The sequence below is a fragment of the Prionailurus viverrinus genome, chromosome B4, assembly GCF_022837055.1.
Source record: "Prionailurus viverrinus isolate Anna chromosome B4, UM_Priviv_1.0, whole genome shotgun sequence".
Taxonomy (NCBI): domain Eukaryota; kingdom Metazoa; phylum Chordata; class Mammalia; order Carnivora; family Felidae; genus Prionailurus; species Prionailurus viverrinus.
Genome location: NC_062567.1, coordinates 54,799,930 through 54,822,886, shown reverse-complemented (window position 1 = coordinate 54,822,886; position 22,957 = coordinate 54,799,930). Strand labels below are relative to the sequence as shown.

Genomic DNA, 22,957 nt, shown 5'->3' with positions numbered 1-22,957 from the left:
GCAGTGTCTTTTTAAAAGCAATAGGGGGTGCGGATTGAGGGAGTGCTCACAGCGGTAAGTATAACACAGCTGTGCTCTGTTTATGCTTCGGCTACAATAAAAAAGCTATAAAATGTGAGATGTCATAGCTCCACTTTGCTTTATTTATACTATTTCCTCTGAGCTCTGTCACACTGCACATTCATCTGCTAAGTTGCAGCAAGAATGGAGATTAAAATATCACAGCTCAAAATAGGAGTCAAGCGGAAGGAGATTCATCATAGCCCTATTAAAAATATGTAAATATGGGAATGAAGTCATTTTAAAGCCATACAGCGCTGCTCCTCCTTTATGAGTTGAGATCCCTTGCGCAAGTGGTGGGCCATGCAAGGGACAGAGCTGGGGCACTTGTTCACCGTTTCTTCCACCCATGGAAATCCTTTTAAGATTAAAGACTGTTTGAATTGCAAATTATGCGTGTTTTCCTATAATCATGCCTAAATTAATAATGGCAGGAAATCTGATGTGAAACAAGGAAACAAAAGATTTGGTAATTAAAGATTATATATTGTTCACTTAATGAGAATTATTAAAATTAATATATGGAATCTCCTTTTTGACCTCAATTATGAATGACGTCTGAGAAACCTCCAGAAGTATCCTTGGATAGGAAAAGTTCCAAGAAGGAAACTGAGACTTGGAGACATGGTCTAGCTTTCCAGAATCCAGTTACTGATGATAAAGTGAAGGTGGGAAGCTAGGGTTCCTCCCTAAAACTCTGCTAGTAAATGACTTCACATTTCTTTTATCTCTAGTCCTGACAAAAATTTCCTTTCTGCTATCTATATGGTGTGCTTAGGAGAGTAAGGAATGGACTTTTTAGATGAGTAAATCTCCAGTGGTATTTATTAGCAAGCCTTTTATGTTCTCTTCTGTGTACACACAGAATGTTTTGGTCTCTGTATTGTCCACACGTGCCATCAGAGTAGTAATAAAGACCAACATGTGCTAAGTACTTACTGGCTGCCAGGGAGGGTCCTATGCGTTTGCTTTGTACTCATTATTTCACTCCTCACAACAGCCCTTTGCAGTTGGTGTTATTCCTCATATCTCGTAGACATGGAAACTGAGGCGAGGATCACACAGCTGATGAGTGAGAACAGGAATGTAAACCTAGCAGGCTGGCTTCAGAGCCGGCACTCTCAGCCCTAATGGCCTTTCCAAAAGGATTAGAAATCACCAGGAAGAGCACCAAGCTGGTAAAGAGCAGCCCTGGGTTCCAGGCACAGTTTTGTCATTACCCTAGTAAACAAATTTTCCTCACCTACAGAATGCAGTGAGGAAATGATCCTGTTTTTACAGTTTCACTTTGTGTGTGTTTCTGTACTACTGCCTCATGAAAATAAATTTTTTGAGCAATAACATTAGAAGATACTGCCTCGTTGAAGTGGAAATGTTAGAAGAGCAGGTGGGCCTTTGGAAGTTGTTTAGGTTAGCCTTTTAGTGTGATGAATATAATACCCTGAAAGAATAAGTGACTTATCCAAGAACACTCAGCTACTTGGTAGAGAACAAAGGTAAAACCTGCAGGTCCTAGCAGCAGTTTCCTACATAATACTGCTACCTATGGAGTTATTAAATAGAACATGTGAACATTCTTGAAATTTGTGGAAGGAACCACGACACGTGTCTTAATGGCTTAAATTAGGCAAATAGCCATAGTATCTCAGATTTATAGCAATTTAAGATTTTAGATCATGTGTCTTTTTGGCAGACTTCACAAGAGGATGCTAGGAAATATGCTGTAGGCTGGCAGGGGAGTAAAGTGGCCATCTTTTTATTGGCGCTTAAGAAATTGATGTTCTTGATTTTGTTTCAGTGTTGAGTGAGGTAGCATGTGATTTAACAGGCACATGATATGCTTAGAGAATGTATAAAAGTATAGAGAAAAAATGATTTTTATAGTGATTTGGGTAATTTACATAGAGAAATCTGATTAAACATTATAATAATTTTTGAGACACATCTAATAGATTCACAATTTATCCACTTATACTCTAATATACAAAGAAAATGGAGCTGTTTCTGTAATGCATTCTTATTCTGGAGTCCCTACCCTACTGGGCAGATTGACAGGCACTAAAAATAAATGCAATATAACACAAAATAACTCAGTGTCTTTGCTATCAAATCATCTCTTGCTGTTTGTTTCTCTATTTCCCCGTCCAGACCCAGGACTAGGCTGAGGTGAGAGAGGCACCTTGGGTGTAAAATGTAAGGAGGCTTCCCTCTCTGGTGGCAGTCCTGTGCTTGCATGACCCTGAGGGGGATGGCTCCTTACATTTTGTGCCCTTCTAGCTGCCTCACAAACCTCACTTTCCTGCTGCCCCTCCCCTGTCCACACTAACAAAACCATCTTGAGGGGTTTATGTATCAATCATTGTGGCTGACACGGGAGTGTGGAGCACGATATCTAAGGCTGCTGGCCCTGGGGATGTCCTCTGTATCCTTCCTGGCATCTGCTCTCTGATACTGTCTCTATCAGTAGAGGCTTCTGTTCTTGATGGTGTAGTTAGCCCCACTTAGATTTTGAACTGGAGCAGCTGCTACTGACCTACCATTACCTTGAAGTCTTTCTTCCTTTTCTCATCTCAGGGCTTTCTCAGTCTTCCTCTGTGTCACGTTTGTGTGTGTGTTTGTGTGTGTAGGCGGGGGGCATGTTGGGAATGGAGAAGATGGAGCAGAACACAGAAGTTGTCAGGTCCTTTGTACATGCACACAACCTGTGAAGAATAGCCCATTTTAACTCAGTCTGCCTGGAAACCTTCCTTCCCCAGTGTTTTATTTCTCCTTCGCAGGTTAGGTGGGTACAAGACTTACAACAGGGATCCTCTGAGAGGCCTCTGACCTCCTCCATCCTCTCCCCAACAAGTGACGTCCATGAAAGAGAACTGTTAGCCCATAGGCCCTTGGATTCCTTTTATCCAGCTGACATTCTCCTGCCCCACCTCCTTATAGGTTAAATAACAAGATGTGCAGAAAGCCTGGGCCCTGTCTCTGAGCTCTGCATCTCTCCTTGCCCTAGACTTCTTTTCCCCTTCCTCCCTAAGTACATGAGAGTTCCTATATTGGCTCTGTCTGTTAGGATCCACATTTTACTTGTGTTTTCTCACAGGGAATGTTTTAGAAAACTTGAAACAACTTTTCACTCTCAAATTCTGTCATTCAAGATTGTTGTCTCACTAGGTAAGCTGATTAATAGCCTCTTTGTGCTAGATAGTAGCTGACCTCCCAGCTTGCATACTGGAGTCTTCAAAGGGCCAGACCTCCAGGAGCTCATAATTGAGACAGAGGGTGTATAGGGTCAGGAGGAATTATCATCACAGCATAACATAATGTAAGATGTGTGGGCTAGCACAGGATCTCATTCTGGGAGCTAGCCTCCCAGATTAGTTCTTACTCTCAAGTTAGGATACTCTCTCCATTGTGTATATATATTGTATATCCCATCCTACAGAAGGAAGTAGATCCAGGGTTAGCTCCTCTCAAGGGGCACTACTCATTCATAATCTCTTATTGACTCTAGGAATTTGGAATGTATACACTTCTTGAATTTTCTCCCTATATTCTGCTTATGGAGGATTCAGATATGTAATCTCATGCAATTTTATTACAACATGGTCGATGTTATTATATGGTTAGGAACAGTATTTTATGGGAACACAGAGAAGGGTTGCCCAATTTGCCTAAAATTGTCAAAGAGGGCTTCCCAGAGGAGTGAAACCCAAGTTAAGGATTAAATACTAATTATAGCCAGGCACATAGGTAGCTCAGTTGGTTAAGCATTCAACTTTGGCTCATGATCTCATGGTTTGTGAATTCGAGCCCTGCATAGGGCTCTCTGCTGTCAGCACAGAGGCTTCTTTGCATCCTCTGTCCCCCTATCTCTCTGCCCTCCCCCGCTTACGGGTGGGCGCTCTCTCAAAAGTAAATAAACATCAAAACATTTTTAAAAGTAGGGGGCGCCTGGGTGACTGATTTGGTTAAGTGTTGGACTTGAGCTCAGGTCATGATCTCACAGTTGGTGAGTTCGAGCCCTGTGTCGGACTCTATGCTGACAGCTCAGAGCCTGGAGCCTGCTTCGGATTCTGTGTCTCCCTCTCTCTCTGCCCCTACCTCAATCACACTCTGCACCCCCCCTCAAAAATTAAAAAAAAAAATTTTAAAAAACAGTCTTTTATGAATAAGACAGGAAGTATATTTTTGAAAGAGCAGAGCTCAGTGAAGAGCAGGACCTTGTCTGTCATACTTACCATCGTGTCGCTATCACCTAGCCCAGAACCTGGCATATTGTACACACTTAAATAGTTAGCATATAAGTGGATGAATAAATTTATCTTGAGGGCCATCACAGTTGGTTATTTTGAGTGGGGGAACCACATGATAAGATTTGTGTTTTATTAATAATAATATGGCAGCATTGTAGTAATGAATGAAAAGAGAATGAGACGGGGAGCAGCTGTGGCAGTAGGTTCTATGAAGACTCTCGGGAGATTCCTCTTAAGTGACCTCCAACCTCTTTCTAGATACATAGAGAGTTTGTCATTCTGCAATGAGCATATGGTCGTTTCCCATGTATGTCTCAAGAAGGCTTGAGCACTGCCTGTTCCCACCCCTTAAGATGGCTCAAGAAAATCAAGAGATAATTCACAGCATATTCAAGTTACTTTTTGAACACCTTCCATATAGGAGAGAGAGAGTTGAGGTTTCCAAATTATCTGTTTATAGGCAATAAAAACATTCCATTCTTAGTCCATACTTAGTCTTAGCTAATATGATAAAATACCATAAAGTGAGTGGCTTATAAACAACAGAAGTTTATTTCTCACAGTTATGGTAACTGGGAAGCCCATAATCAAGGCATCAGCACATTGTGTCTGGAGAGAGCCCATTTTCTAAATGGCCATCTTTTTGCAGTAACCTCACATGGTAGAAAGGAGTAGGAAGCTCTGTGGGGTCTCTTTGATAAGAGCAGGAATCCCATTCGTAAGGGCTCCACCCTCATGAACTGAAGGCCCCCACCTCCTAATACCATTACATTGGGCATTAGGTTTTAACATAGGAATTTTGGAGGACACAAATATTCAGTGTATAGCTTATGGCATAGTATCTTGTCTGTATTTCTTGTTCAGAGTGGGTTTATGAATTTTCAGTATTGGCTATGGTAAACTAGGGGCTACATGGTGAATGAATCTTAGCACATAAGTGTCCCTATTTTCAGAGTGAAATCTGAACAGAGGTCAGTCAATCATATGCAGTTTTGTTCTTGTGTTTATTAGCTTTTATTGGTGTGTGTCAAATTAGCAAAAACTTTGTGGCTTAAAACAGTGACCACTTTCTAGCTCAGGGTTCTCTAGGTCAGGACTCTAGCATGGCATGGCTCTCTCTGCTCAGAGAACCACAGGCTGAAATCAAGGTTAGCCTGGTTGAGTTCTCATTATCTGCACATTCTTGGGGAAACAGAAATTTGCCTCCAAACTCATTCTTGTTGATAGAACTCGGCTCTTTCTGATTGTAGGACTGTGGTCCCTATTTCCATGCTGGCTATCAGGGGTGGTCCATAGCTTCCCTGGGGGCTCTGTAGGTGCTCCCCTCATGCTGAAGCCAGCAATGGTGTATTGAATCCTCTTTATGCATCAAATCTCCATCTTTCTCTGTCTTTGCCCTTTAGATCAAGATTTAAAAGGTTAGGTCCACCCAGATAACCCCACTGCTTTAAAGTCTATTGTGTTATGTAATATAACCTATTCATGAGAGTCAAATCTGTCATATTCACAGATCTCGGGACTATGCAGAGCATGTTCCCCAATTGGGAGGATTTGGGAGGGGCATCTTAAATTCTGCTTACCAAATTTGTATTTATAACCTTAAAAAACCCCAAAAAACAAAAAAGTACCAACAACAAGATTGTGAACAGCCTCTTGCAGAGTGCAGTGTAAGCATTTAGTAAAAGCACAAATGAAAGTGTGATTTAATTAATATTTTGTTTGAAAACTAGCACATCTTTTGATGAAGTTAATTTTCTAACATCTGACCTTGACAGATCAACTATTACTAATTTTTAGAAATTTTACTTGTTTGTGACTCATTCACTTCTGAATATTACTACCATTCACATTACCAAAACAAAACAAAAGCAACAAAACATGCTTCTGCATTTATTACTGGGAGTGTGGAGGTGGGGGTGGTTTTTATTGTTTGTGAGCAACGAGGCCATATTATCTATACATAAACACTATCACTTCAAAGTGATTTTTAATAGTGAGAGTTCTGTTAAGGTAATTTGAGTGGTAAAGTAAAATATCTTTCAAAGTTTGGGGAATTTCTAGATTTAAATAAGGAAGGTACAAGAGTTTAACCAGCCGTATGATTAGTCAACTACAAACTCGGTCAACTACAAACACATTTCTCCACATACTCCTCACTTCTGACACCAACTCCCAAGTTTCAGACGTTTCTAAAACCACCTTCAAGTTTGACAATTTGCTAGAAGTATTCACTAAAACAGATGACACTCATAGTTGTAGTTTACTGCAGGGAAAGGCTATACATTAAAATCTGCCAGGGGAAAAAGTATGTAAGGCCGAGTCTCAAGCTGGTAAGTATAAGGCTGAGACTGAGTCTGAGTTTGAGGCCTGCAGAACCAACCACAGAGCTTTCAGTGAGCTCTCCTGATAGAGTCAGGAGGCATTACTTTTCTAGTATCATTGTGACAGCATGCATTGTCAACTAGGCAAGCTCACTTGAGACTTTGGCATCCAGAGTTTTTATTGGGATGCGATTACATACTGCCCAAGTTGTTGACCTTTAGTCTCCAGCCCTTCCCGGATGTCACTATGGGTTGATACCTTTAATCTCCAGTTCCTTCTAGAGGCAAAACTGATACTGCATGGCCCCAATCCCCCATCCAAAATCACACTGTTTGACTGTTGTGTGGCCAAAGCCCTCAGGCAAGCGAAGACACTCCTGCCAGACATGACACATGGAGGCCCTAGAGATCACCTCTCTGTAGCCAAAGACAAAGCCAGATCTTTCCTTGGATAAGGTCATTCTTCACCACACAGAAAAGGAAGGAGGGAAAGAGTCATGAATGCAAACAGTAGTTATCATTTATTGAGGGCATCCTATGTATCAGGCAGTATGCTAAGCATTGTAAATAAGATGTAAACCATGTAAATAAAATGACGGTGGAAACAGGATTTAAATCTATGTTCGGTTAACTCAAAAGTACATGATTTCAAACACTTTATTGCCTTCACCAAACCCAAAGGACAGTAAGAGTATATAATAATAATTTAAAAGCAGTTATTCTTGAGAATGGTTTTCAGAATAAAGTTGTCATTCAAATGTATAAGAACATGCACTGCTATTTTAATAATGTAGGATACAGAGGAAGAGGATTAATGTATAGAATGGTTATGTCATTGAATTCATTCCTTCCAAATGGATTCTGGTCAGCACTTTATCATTGAATTAATTCAAACACATTTATGGGGGATGCCTTATATCTTAGGTGCTGTGCCGGCGACTGGTAACCCAAAGATGATGATAAATAAGTTCCTGTCCAGAAGGAGCTAGCGATCCACTGGGGTATGTAAACTCTTTCTTTTATTATTTTTTTAACATTATGTTAGTTTTAAGCAAAATAGAGTGCAATATGTAAGAAATATTTTGCGTATGAATTTTGCAAGCATTTGGAACACATTTTTTTTTTTTTTTGACTGGGTGAGCTAATGATAAAGTTACCGATTTGGAGATAGTTGTGCATATGACTATCAAATAAGTAAACTCAGGTTCAATCGTTTTATATATTCTTTAATAGTAGGATAGATCTTTAAAAAGCAAAATTACTTCAGAAATAAAACCAACAACATAGCACTGAGATTTGTGTGCATTTCCTACTTATGATAGTATGTGAGAGAAATGAAGGGAGAATAGGAATGTCACCAGAACACATCATACATAACAGCAGTGTGCATTTCTTCTTCACAATTGTCATGTTGATACTTTGCTTTTTACTGGTTACTTTAGCGATAATTTTTACCTTTCATTTTCTTCTACTTAACTGATTTTTCCAATGGAACAAAGTCTATACTGGGATAAAATAGGATGCCCTATTGGGGCGCCTAGGTGGCTCAGTTGGTTAAGCATTTGACTCTTGACTTTTGGCTCAGGTCATGATCTCTTGGTTCGTGAGTTTGAGCCCCGCATTGGGCTCTTTGCTGACAGCATGGAGCCTGCTTGGAATTCTGTCTCCCTTTCTCTCTGTTCATCCCCTGCTTGTTTTCTGTGTCTCTCCCAAAAATAAATAAAGATAAACTTAAATAACAAGTATAAAAAATAGGATGTTGATATTTGGCAAATACGTATTTTATTTAAATTATACTTTATAATGGTCCATGCTTACAATACACCATGCAGTATGCTCGGAGTGGTCCTGAGGAAATAAGTACAGCAAATGCAGTAATATACATATAAAATATTACATTCTAATTATACCTTATATATTTTATAGCTTAATGTAGTGGAATAGAATTAGAAAATAAAATAAATTTATGAGTACTTGATGTCCAGTAGTTCACACTGATGCTGCACAACACTAGCAACAATATGGAAATATTTAATACATATATTAATACGCTATCTAGATTAAGCATTATAAGTGCTGAGAGTGCAGTTGTGATCATTTTAAAATGTGAGAACCCCAAGAAAAAAACCTGTCCTTTTTTTTTTTGCAATATGATTTTAATTTTTAAAAGCATTTAATTTTGTAAACCATATCCATCATCTTTGCATAGATAAATGTTGTGGCAATTTTTTGAATGAGCATTTTGGTTCCCTAAAGAAATTATGGATACACTATAAATTTATAAATGAAAGGCCATTCATCAGAGTTATAAATATGAGTGGTTCTTGTGCTGATGCCCATGTAAACTTAAAGTGGTTTAATTTCTATCGGCTTTTGAGTATAGTTAGTACAACGAAAGAATATAGATACTGTCATACTTACATGTTGTCATATCATTGGCAAAATGGGGAGAACGGCATGAAATATTTTTTGAATAGCATGGCATTTCCTTGAATTATTGCTGGCAATAGAACATAAATCAACCTTAATGATGGATATCCCAAAGATGTTTATTAATCTATTCATTTAATCTGAAATACTCACTCTTGGCATTTATAGAGCCAGTTCAAAAGAAGTGGCGTGCTTCTAAACCCTAACTGTTACTTTTAGGGGCCCCATAATTATGTCAGCTAAGTCTGGTTGGAATGCAGATTAAAATGCATAAAAATCCTTTGTTCCTAATCTATGCTAAAGATATTTGCCTAACTGAAATATGTTTTCTCATATATGTCTAATAAAAATTTCAATTTGGTCCATCATTGGTGAAATTTACAATATGGCCTCTATTTGAATCTTCAGTTTTTAAAGTCTGTTTTCCTCCCTCCTATCCCCCCCGCCCCAAATTACAAGATAATCCTGTACTTTGTATAGTTTGACAGAAAAGGGCTGGAAAATTGGCCAAATTCCTGTGCATTGAATTAAGATATTGCATATAGCATATGATTTTGAGCACATGTAAGGAGACAGGTAGGATGGACAGATGTAAAGGTACTGAGAGTGGAATTCTTATTAGATAGCATAGGTCAGAGAAAGCCAGTAGCAGTTAAGCTGAAGAAGGAAGTCAGCTCTGCGTATGTTGGGGAGAAAGATGGTATGAATGTGCATGCATGTCTGTGTGTTGTTTACTAAAATATGGGAAGTCTAGGCATAGAGCTAACTTATGTATTAAAATAATGTAAGCAGGACTCAGCTTCTCTCCATTTCTTTGCTTCCACTAATACAGCATCAGTCTTGGCTTCATTTGCGAGCAAGATGGTGGCAATGGCATTGCTGAGTATTAGCATCCCCTTGGGCTTTATTCAGATCAAACTGGAAAAAGAGAGCCTCTTTCCCGGAAGCCTTATCAAAAGTCTCTTTGTGCTAATTGGTTTTGATTAAATCGCAGACTAATCCTGCACCCCTCTCTTGGAGCAAGAGATAGAGTCAGCTTTATCACTTTCCATGGACTAGGCACTAGGATTGCCTCCCAGAGGGAAATGGGGTACTTGTTACAGAATGAGGGCATATGGATGGTAGGTAGCAAAAAAAAATAAGTTACTGCCAGAAAAAAAAAAAAACCACAATGGGTATATACACATGAAACTTTACGTATAATTACAGAAACCTATAGATTTCCTAACAATACATGGATTCTAGGTTAAGAAACTCTAAAAAGTAATACTTGAATCTATGCCTTCTGGAACAAACAAAAAACAGTGTTGATATCCATAGCTGTCTAAGGAAAATAAGCTTTTACTTTGATTGTTTCCTGAATAAAGACACAAAATGAGTATAATCTATAACTACTTGTTTGATAATATCAAATTAACAACGATAAAGAAGTTGTATTTTCTTGTTAGCTAAAGTAGAAATGAGTGGTTCACCCTGAAGGTGGTTCTGTAACTATTGTTTTGTATAAGGAAAAAGAGCAAAAATCTCTCTCTCTCTCTCTCTCTCTCTTTTTTTTTTTTTTTTTTGAGAGAGAGCATGAATAGGGAAGGGGGAGAAAGGGAAAGAGAGAGAGAGAGGGAGGGAGAGAATCCTAAACAGACTCCACCCTCAACATGTAGCCTGACTATGGGGCTCAATCTCACATTGTGAGATCTGAGGCAAAATCTTTTATTCAAGATAAGAACTTTAAACAGGCCACATTGGGAGACTTCTATTAGGAAAAAAAAAGTTTTCCAATATTGGGTCGATAACTTTTATTGCTCTTGGGACCTGCATTTATGTGCATCCTAAGTCCCTTCAATTTGGTCAGTTTAATTAAAAGAAGTATTAATCAAGGAATAAAAGGCACAGCATAAGGAATATAGTCAATGATTCTGTAATAGTGATGTAATGGGATAGATGTCAGCTACCCTTGTAGTGAGCATAGCATAATGTATAAACTTGTCCAGTCACCCAACTGTACACCTGAAACTAATGTAACATTGTGTGTCAACTATATATACACAAATTTAAAAAAAAACTGAAATATTGTTACTCAGAAAAATATGAATCAGGTCTATGAAAATAATTTGTGATTATTTGATAATTGGCCCAAACTACCTGTTGATTTGCCTTTTTTGTTTGTTTTTACACTCAATTTTATTTTGGAACATGTTGGTGAAGTCAGTTATTTCCTTAAAATTATTTTTAATTGAAAAATCTTAGGAGAATTGGTAGAAAATATAGGTCAATCATTGGAAAATAGGGATACTTTAAAAATACCGACATAGTGATTATGTACTTCTCATTAATATTGGTTACAAGAATTAATAATGTGGGCAGTAACATAGCATTTGTCAAGATAACAGTCATCATTATGCCTTACTTTTACATGGATTCTCAATTTTTTGACAAGAAGGAGTTAGCCTGGGATATTAATTTGCATCACTGAGCACAAAAGGAGTTTTTCTTCATAAGTGAATCAAAATACTCCTCAAAAATGGAAAAGAATTCCGTGGTTGCCAGATATTTTTATTTTTTATTTTTATTTATTTATTTTTATTTTAGGGAGAGAGAGGATAGAGAGTACGAGTAGGGCAGAGAGAAACAATATTAAGCAGGCTCCATGCTCAGTGTGGAACCCCACGCGGGACTCAATCCCACAACCCTGAGATCATGACCTGAGCTGAAATCAAGAGTTGGATGCTTAATTACTGAAACACCCAGGCACCTTGGATGCCAGATAGTTTTAGAGAATAAGCGTGGTAATTGAAGATGGATTTTCTGTGCCACGTTTTGTCTCTTTCAAGCAAGCAAAAACCTTCTCAGGTTTTAATACTCTTCCTCATGAATGGATAACCTTTTTAACCAAAATCTTATGACTAAAGTGACCAAATCTTATGACACAAGTGACTGATGACTTAAGACTAAAGTGAATTGTCACTGCTCCGTGTTCAGTTCAGTATTGTCAGTTGTGGAGAAGGACATTCTATTTTTCCCTATCGATTAATGCTACTGAAATGCTACAGCTATTTCAGAAGGTGTCCACCTTGTTTCAAAATATTTCTGCAAAGGCCATAATATACCTGGCTTTCCAGATTGACATGTTATTATTTTTAAAAACTCCTCCTGAAAACCTCAGTTTGCCACCAGTTCTTACTTGACCTGAAAAGTTCGTGGGTCCATTATTGCTGTGTGTGTATGGTTTTTGTTTTGTTTTGCTTTCTAGATTATAGCAGATCTTTACACGGTGTCAATTATCTGTGAATAGGAAACAGCAGGTAGTTCATTCATTGAAAACTGGTTTACAGATTTTCTTGCTATACATTTGCTTGCTTCTCAGATTCAGTTTTAGACCTAACCAAGATAGAGAATTGCTTATCTGCATGGTAATATTAGTCATCAGTGGAGTTTAGAGAAATGAGGTTTGTAAAGAACAAGCTTTTTAAAATATATAATTTAAAATGTTGTTATTCTTCCATTTTGGTTAAAATCAATCCATGGATATTTTTAAGGTTGTAAGTTAAAGCAGGAAGAATGTGTCACTCTTGTAATGCTTTAGCTAAAGACAAAAGATAGAGGACCAAAATACCGTAAGAGCAATTGAAAGTATATATTGTTCTTACATGATGTCCAATTCAGCTGTGTAGGTGTGAGTTTCAGATAAGATTGAATGCTTTTAAAGACGTGAACAGTCAAAGCATTCCCTATTATTTATTTTAAGGGCTTTTTAAGGAGAAGGAATGGGCTTAATCTGAGACCCCAAAGCATACATTTCCAAAGACAGCTGCCTGTCTGAATAAGGAATGAGCTAAGGAGTGAACAGGAGAAAATCCACATACATATTTGAGTTTCACTTTAGAACTTTGGATAGCTTTGGTCCTGATTGGGATTTTTCTCCAACTAGAAGTCAAAGAGACAAAGCAGGTAATCTACATAATCTTTCCCACATTTTCTAAAAGTGCCTGTAGATGAAAACATGTCAGACAATTGGTCAAATAGGGCCTAAAGTTTTGTTTGTTTGTTTTAAATCCATTCTTTACTGAGAAGGAAATAAAAAAAAAAAAAAGCTTGAGGTTGGTGACAGACTTGGGTTCTTGCCACATTCCCAGCTTATTTCATGGACGGCTCTCTACTCCAGAGAAACTTAATATTTTCCAGAGATGTTCCATAGGTATTCTAAATCATACTACAGACACCTGCTCCTTTATATGGATATGTTATCCACCTAGGATGAATCAGAGTTGATTTTTTTTTTAGTGTGCTTCCTTTCAAAAACCTCATTAATCTTAGTGTGCAGAATTTAGGGGGAAAGTTGTGTTTTGCTACTTGACACTGTTTAATGTAAATGATTTATGATTATTCCTTATGTATACACGATAGGCACTTTATAAATTGGATTGTTCTAGGAGTAACACGATACATAAATGTTATTGCTATAAATTCTGAAGTTGGCTATATATTTTTGTATCATGTAACCAGTTGACTTATAAATGCTGACTATTCCAACTTGCTCTTTCTACTCAATATTGTAAGTGGTGACTTAGGTAAGCCTAGCAGAGATATATACACAGAGGCACTCAAACTGCACGAGAGCAGGATATCCTGGCACCTCTCCAGTGTGGCTTCTGGCTGTCTTCCAGGGGTAATGGCAGAAAGAAGAAAGAATGAGAGGGGAAACTGAAACTTTATGTAGCAAAAAAAGATGAATCTAAATTATTATTATTTTTTTGCCCCACAAAGTCAAGAGCCAGGTAGGAGAGAAAAGGGGAAAAAGCAGAGCAAACAGGAGAAAAGTAACAGTGAAACCAATTCAGCAAAATTTAGTTACATGCCACTTTACAGGTAAATTTCCATCACTTAAATAACATTAAATAAGGATAAAGGTAATAATAGATTAACAGCTATGTAATTGTGTATTTTTGTATCTATAAATACAGTATGTATGGAAATAAAAATATTTTTTTTTTTTACATTTCTGTGCATGAAGTGTTTGAGGAATGGAGTTTTATAAACCATTTGATTCTACTGGTAGATGAGACCATTTTATTATGTGTGTAATTCTGTTACACTAATAGCTCTCATTTTTTTTACCATGAAAACTCATTGTGATTTTCTTTCAGGGATCTGAAAGAATTAGAAAAAAACCCCTCTGAATAATCGGTCACTTTATATCTGAGTAATTGTTAAATACCAAACTCATCTAAAATGTCGAGTTACAGAGGAAGGAATAATACCCATATAACTGACTGTCAGATTCATAGCGATTTTATGCTGTCTCCTGGTATTGACTGCTTACCTGATCACACAGTCCTGGCATTGGAGCTGATTTGAATTGCTCTATGCCCTAATTTGTGTAAAGAAGAACTGGGCTGTGAAGAATTCTATTGTGTTTATAGTGTCTATTCTGATAGTGATTTTATCGCCCATTTCATAGGCTGCTTCAGTTGATTCCCTTCCCCCATGCCCGACTAAGTAGTACCATCTACACAATTGATCTGGTTGTCCATGAAGTCAGTTTAAATCAGCTGTTACGGTGGCTAAAAATACAAGATCAATAATTTTAAAACTTGAGGTTCGTATCCTCCACAAAAGGACTAAATCTCATCAGGCAATCCCACGTGAAAAGATTATGAGACTGAAACCACATGTGTGTGACGTGTAATAACAAACATTATTTATTTGGCTATTACCCTGAAGGAAATCTCCTAATTTGCTCCTTTATTACTTCTGCAATACATTTTTAATTGTCATACTTTCTGGAGCTATCCTGGTGCATGCATTGGAAAGAATATGCATATGCAGATATCTCTGTATCTGTAGGCACTATAGTCAAAACAACTTATTTGCCTAGCTGCGAAGCTGGCTTACTCACCCACTCACAAACTCCCAGAGGAAATAGGGCAAAAAGGTCAAGTAGAAGCAATAAGCCAATGATCTGTTACACAAAAGTTACTTAAGAAGTTCTGAGTGGCACTGCTCATCTTCTAGAAGGGAGATCACTGCATTCCCTGCTCATCCCTGTGTCATCAGCAGTAGCTTTGGATTCGTTTTTGAGGAAGAAAGCCCGTTTCTACATTGCTGCTGCTATACACTCAGGTAAGATGGATTGAAATCCCGGAGACACTGCTGAACCAGACTAGACTGTGGGAAGATTCTGGTGCCGAGAGAGGGATTTACAAACATCAGTTCTCTTATCCTGTAGAATCTGAACCACCATGTACAATTCTTCTTTTTCTGAAAGGAGGTTAAATTTAAATGCAAGACCTCCAGATTTAAATACACACACACACACACGCATGTAAAATGAGAAAAAGCCCATCACTTTGTGTTCAGTGCAGAATACTTACAGTTACTATCTTTGAGGACTTTCTTTTTTTTTTTTTTTTGCCAGTTATTGCTCTTTGTCTTTGCATGTAGCATCTAATTTAAGCCTCCTAAGTCCCTTGGGAGCCAAGTACTATTATTATACCCATTTTTCAGCTTAGAGAATTGAGAGAGAGAGAGAGAGAGAAATTGAGTAACTTGCCATGACTCAACAGCTAGTAAGAGGTGGAGCCAGGATTCAAACCCCGGCAGAGGGATCCCCGGGGCTGACGCACACACTCCCAGGTTGACTTTGAGCAGTATGTAGTGCTCCGTGTGTGAAAAGAAGGCAGGGGAGCCATCGTTCAGCAGGAAGTAGGATTTGAGTTCTTTTTCTTGTACTAATGGTCACTGTATCTCTCTCTCAGGCCCTGTTGTGACCAATGGCAAGTCTCATTTGAGACGGCCAGTCAGAAGTGAGTAAAATAATCTATGGCCCAAGAAGAGAAAGGAATGCACTGGTTAATATGAGGATCTGACCTTAGGACCTTGCTTTCACTATTGCCACAGTAAACAAGCGAGCTAATGAACCACAGATGTTAGTGTGTCATTAGAGTTTTGTCTTCCTGGGTAGCTACCATCAAGAAGGACAGTGCCCTCTATGAATATGCATTTAGTACTAGATACAGCAATTTATGCTTTTGAACAGCACTTTATCATTTTGGTTTTGATAAATATATAAGCAATAATCAGTAGTTAGGAGTTTCAGGCTAAAATGGATGCCATTATTAGTGACTTAACAGCTCTTCCTGTGAATTCCACATGTGTCACCAAGACTGTATCATGCTACCCAGAGCTACATATAGTCAATTTTTAGAAAAGCTCACTTTGAATGCTTCTCGTGCTGTGAACCCTTTGTTCTCAGAATTGCAGTAGTCCCTAATTTCCAAACTCTGAATATGTAAAATACAGTACTTGCACAAAAAACCTAGGAGCTGTATAGGTCAGAACATTTGTTTAAACTAATATAGAATTAGCTTTTTCAGTTCCAGCTCCCTTTTTCCTATCCATTTGCCTTGCTAATAAGGCCTCAACTTATTCCTATTCAGTTACCTTGTGCCACGATACCTCTCCTTTTTGGATTTTTTATTCTGATTTGAGCAGACCTACCTAGTTCACACAGAGGACTTCGACAATAATAATAAGACATAAAGGCTATTCAGTAAACAAGGACGGTGAAAACAATGAAATTTAACACAAACTAGGCAAAATAGCATCTCACAGCACAGAATTCTATTCCATTTTAAAACTGGTCTTTATAGATATTTTTCTCTGCCTGAAACATGTGTGCTGGTTCTATATATATAAGGGAATAGTGACATCCTGTGTGTAGCTAGACTAATTGCCTCTGTAATTAACCTATTTGAGAAGGAAGTTACATAGACATAAAATATCATTGAGTAGTGAAAGAGGCAATTTTATCTTACAGCAAACCTCTAACTTTACCAGAGGGTGTGGGCTAAACAAAAAGACGCTGTCTCCTTCCCTTCCATCTTTTTTTCCTTCCTTCTTTTTCTTGTCTCTGTACAGTTCCACTGCCATTTCTATTTTCTCTCTACTACCTATATTTCCATATTATGAGCTAAAGATCTAGTGTTATTATGAGTGAATATTCAGTTTTAAAATAGAATTGAGGAGAGGGGCACCTGGGTGGCTCAGTCAGTTGAGCATCTAACTCTTGATTTTGGCTCCGGTCATGATCCCGTCGTGGGATCGAGGCCTGTGTTGGGCTGCATGCTGAATGTGGAGCCTGCTTAAGAATGTCTCTCTCTGTCTCTCTCCCTCTCTCTCCCCCTCTCCCTCTGTCCCTTTGCCCCTCTCCCTTGTTTGTGCTCTCTGTCTCTCTCCCTAAAGTATGTATAAATAAAAAGATAAATAGAATTGAAGAGAGATGTAAGTGTGGTGATAGGAGATAGTCTTTGGTTAAGGGTGGGATATGTATAAAATCATTTTGTTGTCTCAGAAGCTGAGGACAAAAATCTTAGCCTTCCTCTTATCCCTTAATAAAATATATGTTAATTAAATTTAGAGAAGGATCTGGGGGCATGGCAAAACCAAGGTTTTTCTTTTGACCCCTTAAGTCCAGAAGAAACCATTAGAAGGCGATACATTACAACAGAGTGTAGTTTTTGTGGTCAGAATTATTCATACTTCACCCAAATTATGGCTAAAGGGGAATAAGAAGAACATTTTTTTTTTCCCAAAGTGCCCCTTTCAATGTTTTAAAAGGTAACACCTTGTCAAGACATTTCAGAAAACTGTGGGACAAAGCAAAAGCAAGAGGCATGGGAGAAATTAGTGAAAAGTGTCCTGCTGTTTATGTCCTGACTTACCCTCAAACCCCAGCAAGACTCAACTCTCAGGGCTTTGCTCAACCCTAGCCTCATGTATAATCCCTTATTCCATAATCAAAATGGTATTTTGAGTCAGACAGCTTGCTTCAGTCTTCTTCAATGAGATAACAAATGTTATGTTATGATTGATATATTTTTCAAGTCAGGTAGCTACGCTTGTATATTTTGCATGTGATAGTAACTTGAAAGAGCTCAGTTTAAAGTTATGACCACTACTAAGAAGAATTTCCTTGTGAAATATTTGAGAATTTTAAGCCAAAGTAAACATAATTGCTGCATTATATAATGATGGCTGAGAGTGGAATAGTTGGAATGGAAATAAATGGTTTGGAGTTTCAGACCGTGGTGGATTTGGATTCGCCAACTTCCAGGGGAGTCTTTCCATGCCTCAGTGTTTTTATCTGTGATGTGGGGATAAAAATTACCCTTTCATAAGGTAATCTTGAGACTTCAGTGAAGAAATAGTCCTGTAACACCATGCCTAGTGCCTATAAATAAATGCTTAGTAAATAGTAGCTAATATTATTTCAGATGACATTTGATAAAGCAAAATGATTTGGATGCTAGATAGTTTATTGTAAAAGTATTTAATCTTATCTGGTTGAACTGTTCTTCAAATGGATTTGTTTAATGACCTATGCTTTCATTACTGTGTTCTAATCTTCACTGTAGTAACTTTTCACTTGTATTGATAATTTATATTAGCAATAGCTGGATTGCCATTCTTGGATGATGGTGCAAGGACATTTTTAAAAAGTAGTTTTCCTTGGAAAAAATATGAAGCAAAGAAGAGAAAGAAACACTACAGAAAGTTTTCTTGTGCATCACCTTCACGGTTAATCCTGTAATCAGTAACGATTATCTGATTGTAAAAGAGGCTCCTTATGAGTAAAAGGAGACCCTAATTCTACAAACCTGGTCATTTGGTCATGGCTATGTTTTGGCAGTTGTGCTAGTTAAATATAGTATGCTATGATCATTGGGGTGTCCAGCAGTTTTATGCGAGTCCCCCATCTGTTTTATTGGTGATCTTCTCTAGAAGTTAGGGAATTATATGAATCGGAAACTCAGAAAACCATTCTCAGGAGGTCAGATTCAGTCAGTGCTCATAATCACAAGATAATTCACTCATCCATTCAACAAATATTTATTGGGAGTAAGTATGTTACGTGCCACCCACTGTGTCAGTTTTGAAAGTATAGTCATGAAGAGAGAAGATAAGGCATGGGGACTCACAGATGTTACAGCCTGACAGAGAAGGCACATAACATAAAACAAGTAATTACAATGAAATATTTAAGTCTCCAAATAGGGGAGTTTTTTGATCTCTTAGCCAATTGAGTTGTGATTTCCTAATTGTAGATAGTGGGGGTCGGGGCATTCCTTCCTCCTGTGAATTTCCACAGCATTTTATCTGTACCTCCATTTGGAAATACCTTCCACCTTGCCCTTAGTTTCTTATGACTGTGGCATGTCTTCTAGGACTGGAAGTTCCTAAGGAGCCAGGCAGGCTACATGTGGGAGTGCCTTTAGCATCGTTCAGAGGACATACACTTGTACACTCTACATAGTAGTTGCTAAATCAGTGTTGTTGAGAGAATAAAGCAAAGAAGTGTGAGCGATTTACTTCTGTTATCCTTTCTGTTTTCGATTCTTAAATATTTTGCTTTGAAATTTCTCCTTCTTCATATTCATGTGGTTAAAAGCAGGTAATAACCAATTGAAAGCCACTATCCCTCCTTTTATCCCTCTCATCTATTATTCTCTCAAAATTTAATCCCCATCAGTCTCCTCTGAAATAAATTTTTATTTGTAAGACTTTCCACGTTTGCTGTACAGGTGTCTGACTTTAGCTGCCCCATGCAAATAATAATGGAGGAAGCATCTGTTATTTGTGATATGGTACATTTTGGGATGTCCTGATCAACCTTTCTTCTGCCTATCACTGGACCTATGCAGAGAATCAGTGTCAGCTTAATCAGTATCTAGTTTTGAAAGGTCAGAACTCTTCCTTGGTTGTAAAACGGGTAGACCTTTAACCAAAGGTTTAGTATTCATTTGCCATTACTCATCGCATCACACTCTAAGAAATAAAACTGAATTCTGACAGCTTTTAAAAAGTAGGAAAGTAACCAGCTCTTAGACATCTAATCCATAGCTTAAGAAAATTCGGTATTCAAAATGATAAAGGAAGTAGTTCTGCAACAAGAAGGAAGGCAGCCTTTGCATATTCTTCTGGAAGGAACTGAGCCTCATTGGGAGGGAGAGACCTGAGTTCGGTGTTGCCTGCGAGCTGGGGTGTAATTTAGTGAGCTGACAGGAGGAGTGAAGTATCTCCTCAATATCTGTGTTTGGCAGCAGAGATGAATGCATACATCAGGAAACAATGTTTAAGTGTTTTATTTCCTTATTTCAGCCTGTCAAACTGTCAGTATAGTTAATGGCCACCGAGAGAGAGAGAGAGAGAGAGAGAGAGAGAGAGAGAGAGAGAGAGAAAGAAGAAGAAGAAGAAGAAGAAGAAGGAGGAGGAGGAGGAGGAACAGAGAGAAACAAAGGTGCTATGGAATCTGAAAAGAAAGAAGCCAGGAAAGCATTTGCATGTTTCTGTGGCATAATGGTCAGTCAGACAAAAATAACTCACTATATTCAATTCTCTACCAAAGCCAGATGTGCTAGTTCCCTACCTACAATCCCTGCCCCCTTTTGTGCCTTCGTTTATGTCCTTCATAACTGCTTCATTTCACTTTGATCCCTGTGACTCCTTTCACTGAGGTCTAGGTTGATTATCAATACTTAAAGGATTATTTTTTGCTTTATTGGTAGTATCCAATTTTGCTCAATTTTCCAAGTTTACTCTCTTGTTTACATTGTTTATAAAATCTGGTATTAATGCTGCTTATACAAAAATTTTCACTCTTACAACATCCCCCCTCCATATTTTTTGGGGGGGTTATTTTGTGTTTTTAGAGCACACAAAGAATAGGTTGGACTGGATTTTGACCTGTTGTATCTTTCTTAAAGGAAGAAAAAATAAAGCATAAAGTGAAATAACTAAATTAGACATTTACTCTTAATGAATACAAAACTATTTTTAATTTCTAAAAAAACTGAGCACAACCGAGTGATTTTTATTTTATAAAAAGGAGATATATAATGGATTGTTTTGTACTGGAAATATGTTATATATTGATAGCAATGGTAAAGCCTCTTATATTTCACATCTATGTCAAACTGAATTTTCAACCTTTGATTTCACTCCAGTGATGAATATTTTTTATAATGAACACATTTAGTTGCCTTATAAACTGGAGGTATTTAATTAGAAAAAAAATTGTTTTTTAAATCTCTATTTACAAACCTTATATAATGGTCTAAGGAGAGGTAGTATAGGGTATTAAATATAGTGGGTCCTGAATCAGGCCAGTCTTCAACACCTGGAAGGCATTTAAAAGTACAGACCCTTGGACTCTGCTCCAGATTGCCGGGGAAGAGAATCTTAGGGATGAGGGTCCAGCATGTGTGTGTGTAAAATCCATTCCACACTCCCTACTCCTCGCCCCCAGGTGATGTGGGCTGTCAACCAGACTAGGAAAGCACACCATCCCTGTCACGGAAAGAGTACTGCTCTGGTTACCAGAATTGGGGCTGGTTTCTGACAATATCATTCAGTCACTGAGTAACTTTGGGCAAATCACAAGCTTTGGGGAAGCACATTTTTCAACTGTATACACTTTGTGTGATCTTTTCCAGCTTTAAACTCTTGTAAATTCATTATATTAATGAGGTTTTAAAAAGTTTTAAACTTAAAAACTGACAGTTAAAAGACACATGCACACACACATAGTTTCTTAGTTTTTATTCTTAGACTGAGTTGATAGAGGTAACCAAACAAAAAATCTCTCATTCTCAGCTTAAGAGTTCTTGATTGGACCTCTCTTTTTATGATATCAATCATGAACATTTTATCAGGGAAATGAGGATTTACCACCCTGTGTTTTAGGCCTTCAGATGCAAAATGGAACTCCTCTCCACCCGCCCAAACTTGATTCTTCTTCAGGGTGCATGTCTTAACTAATGACATCCCCATACATCTTGTGTTAGCCAAAGCATCATGCTCCCTCTCATTTTTCTTTGACATCCTAGGTTGATTTTACCCCCCCTAAACTATTGTTCATCTGTCAACTTTTTATCTTCACCACCATCCATCCTGGGCCAAGGTTCCATATTTCCAGGATTCTGCAATCACCTCTCTATTGAGAGTCTTTTCTATATCTTCTCACCCTGTGCTCTAGTTGTTGCTCAATACTACAAAAAGATTAAAGATGCATATCTGATCATAGGCCTTCCCCCTTCTCTATCCCACTGTGCATGGGATAAAGACCAGAACGTGTACATGGCCTGCAACACCCTGCATGATCTGTGCTACTCTTTTAGAACTCGCTTTCTGCTCTCTATGCCAACTGGCCATTCTTCAGTTTTTCACACATAGTGTATTTCCTTTCCATCTTAGGGCCATTGAGTTTTCATTTCTTTCTGGCTAGTAAGCTATTCATGTCCAACTTATTCATTTCAGATCAGCTGAAATGACATTTCCTCAGGAGAGCCTTTACTGATGTCCCAGATATGATTGAGTTCACCTTTTATTTTTTAAATTGTTTTAAATGTTTGTTTATTTTTGAGAGAGAGAGAGAGAGAGCGCGTGCGCTCAAGGCAAGCAGGGGAGGGGCAGACAGAGAGGGAGACAAGAGAATCTGAAGCAGGCTCCAGACTCTGAGCTGTCAGCACAGAGCCCAACATGGGGCTCGGCCCCACCAACTGTGAGATCATGACCTGAGCCGAAGTTGGATGCCCAATCGACTAAGCCACCCAGGCATCCCTTGAGTCCACCTGTTATATACTAGGCTAGAATACCTTGAATTTTCCTCCAGAGCATTTTTCACAGTTTGTAATTTTATATTAATGCGATGGTTTGGCCAATTTTAATCTAATCACTTAGACTATAACCTTGAGTTATAACCAAGAGTATGGACTTTTGATACTTTTGTTCATCACTGATTCTCTAATTCCTCAAACAGTGGGTAGGATATAGTAGGTTCTTAAGAAATATTTGTTAAGTAAAGGAATAAATGAATCAACAGAAGAAAAGTGCTCATTTATGCAG

The 22,957-nt window shown here is 38.1% G+C and overlaps 1 protein-coding gene across 3 annotated transcripts in view; it reads left to right on the top strand.

Annotated features, from left to right (window-relative positions):
- SOX5 (SRY-box transcription factor 5) overlaps positions 1-22,957 on the top strand; it is a 1,014,136-nt gene that overhangs the window by 176,862 nt on the left and 814,317 nt on the right. For 2 of the 3 annotated variants that reach the window (XM_047867514.1, XM_047867512.1), the window contains exon 3: positions 7,553-7,629. The gene's annotated coding sequence lies outside the window, so the exon portion shown is untranslated. Of the gene's footprint in view, positions 1-7,552; positions 7,630-14,994; positions 15,176-22,957 lie in introns of those variants that run through there. The other variant, XM_047867515.1, reaches the window with a different exon arrangement.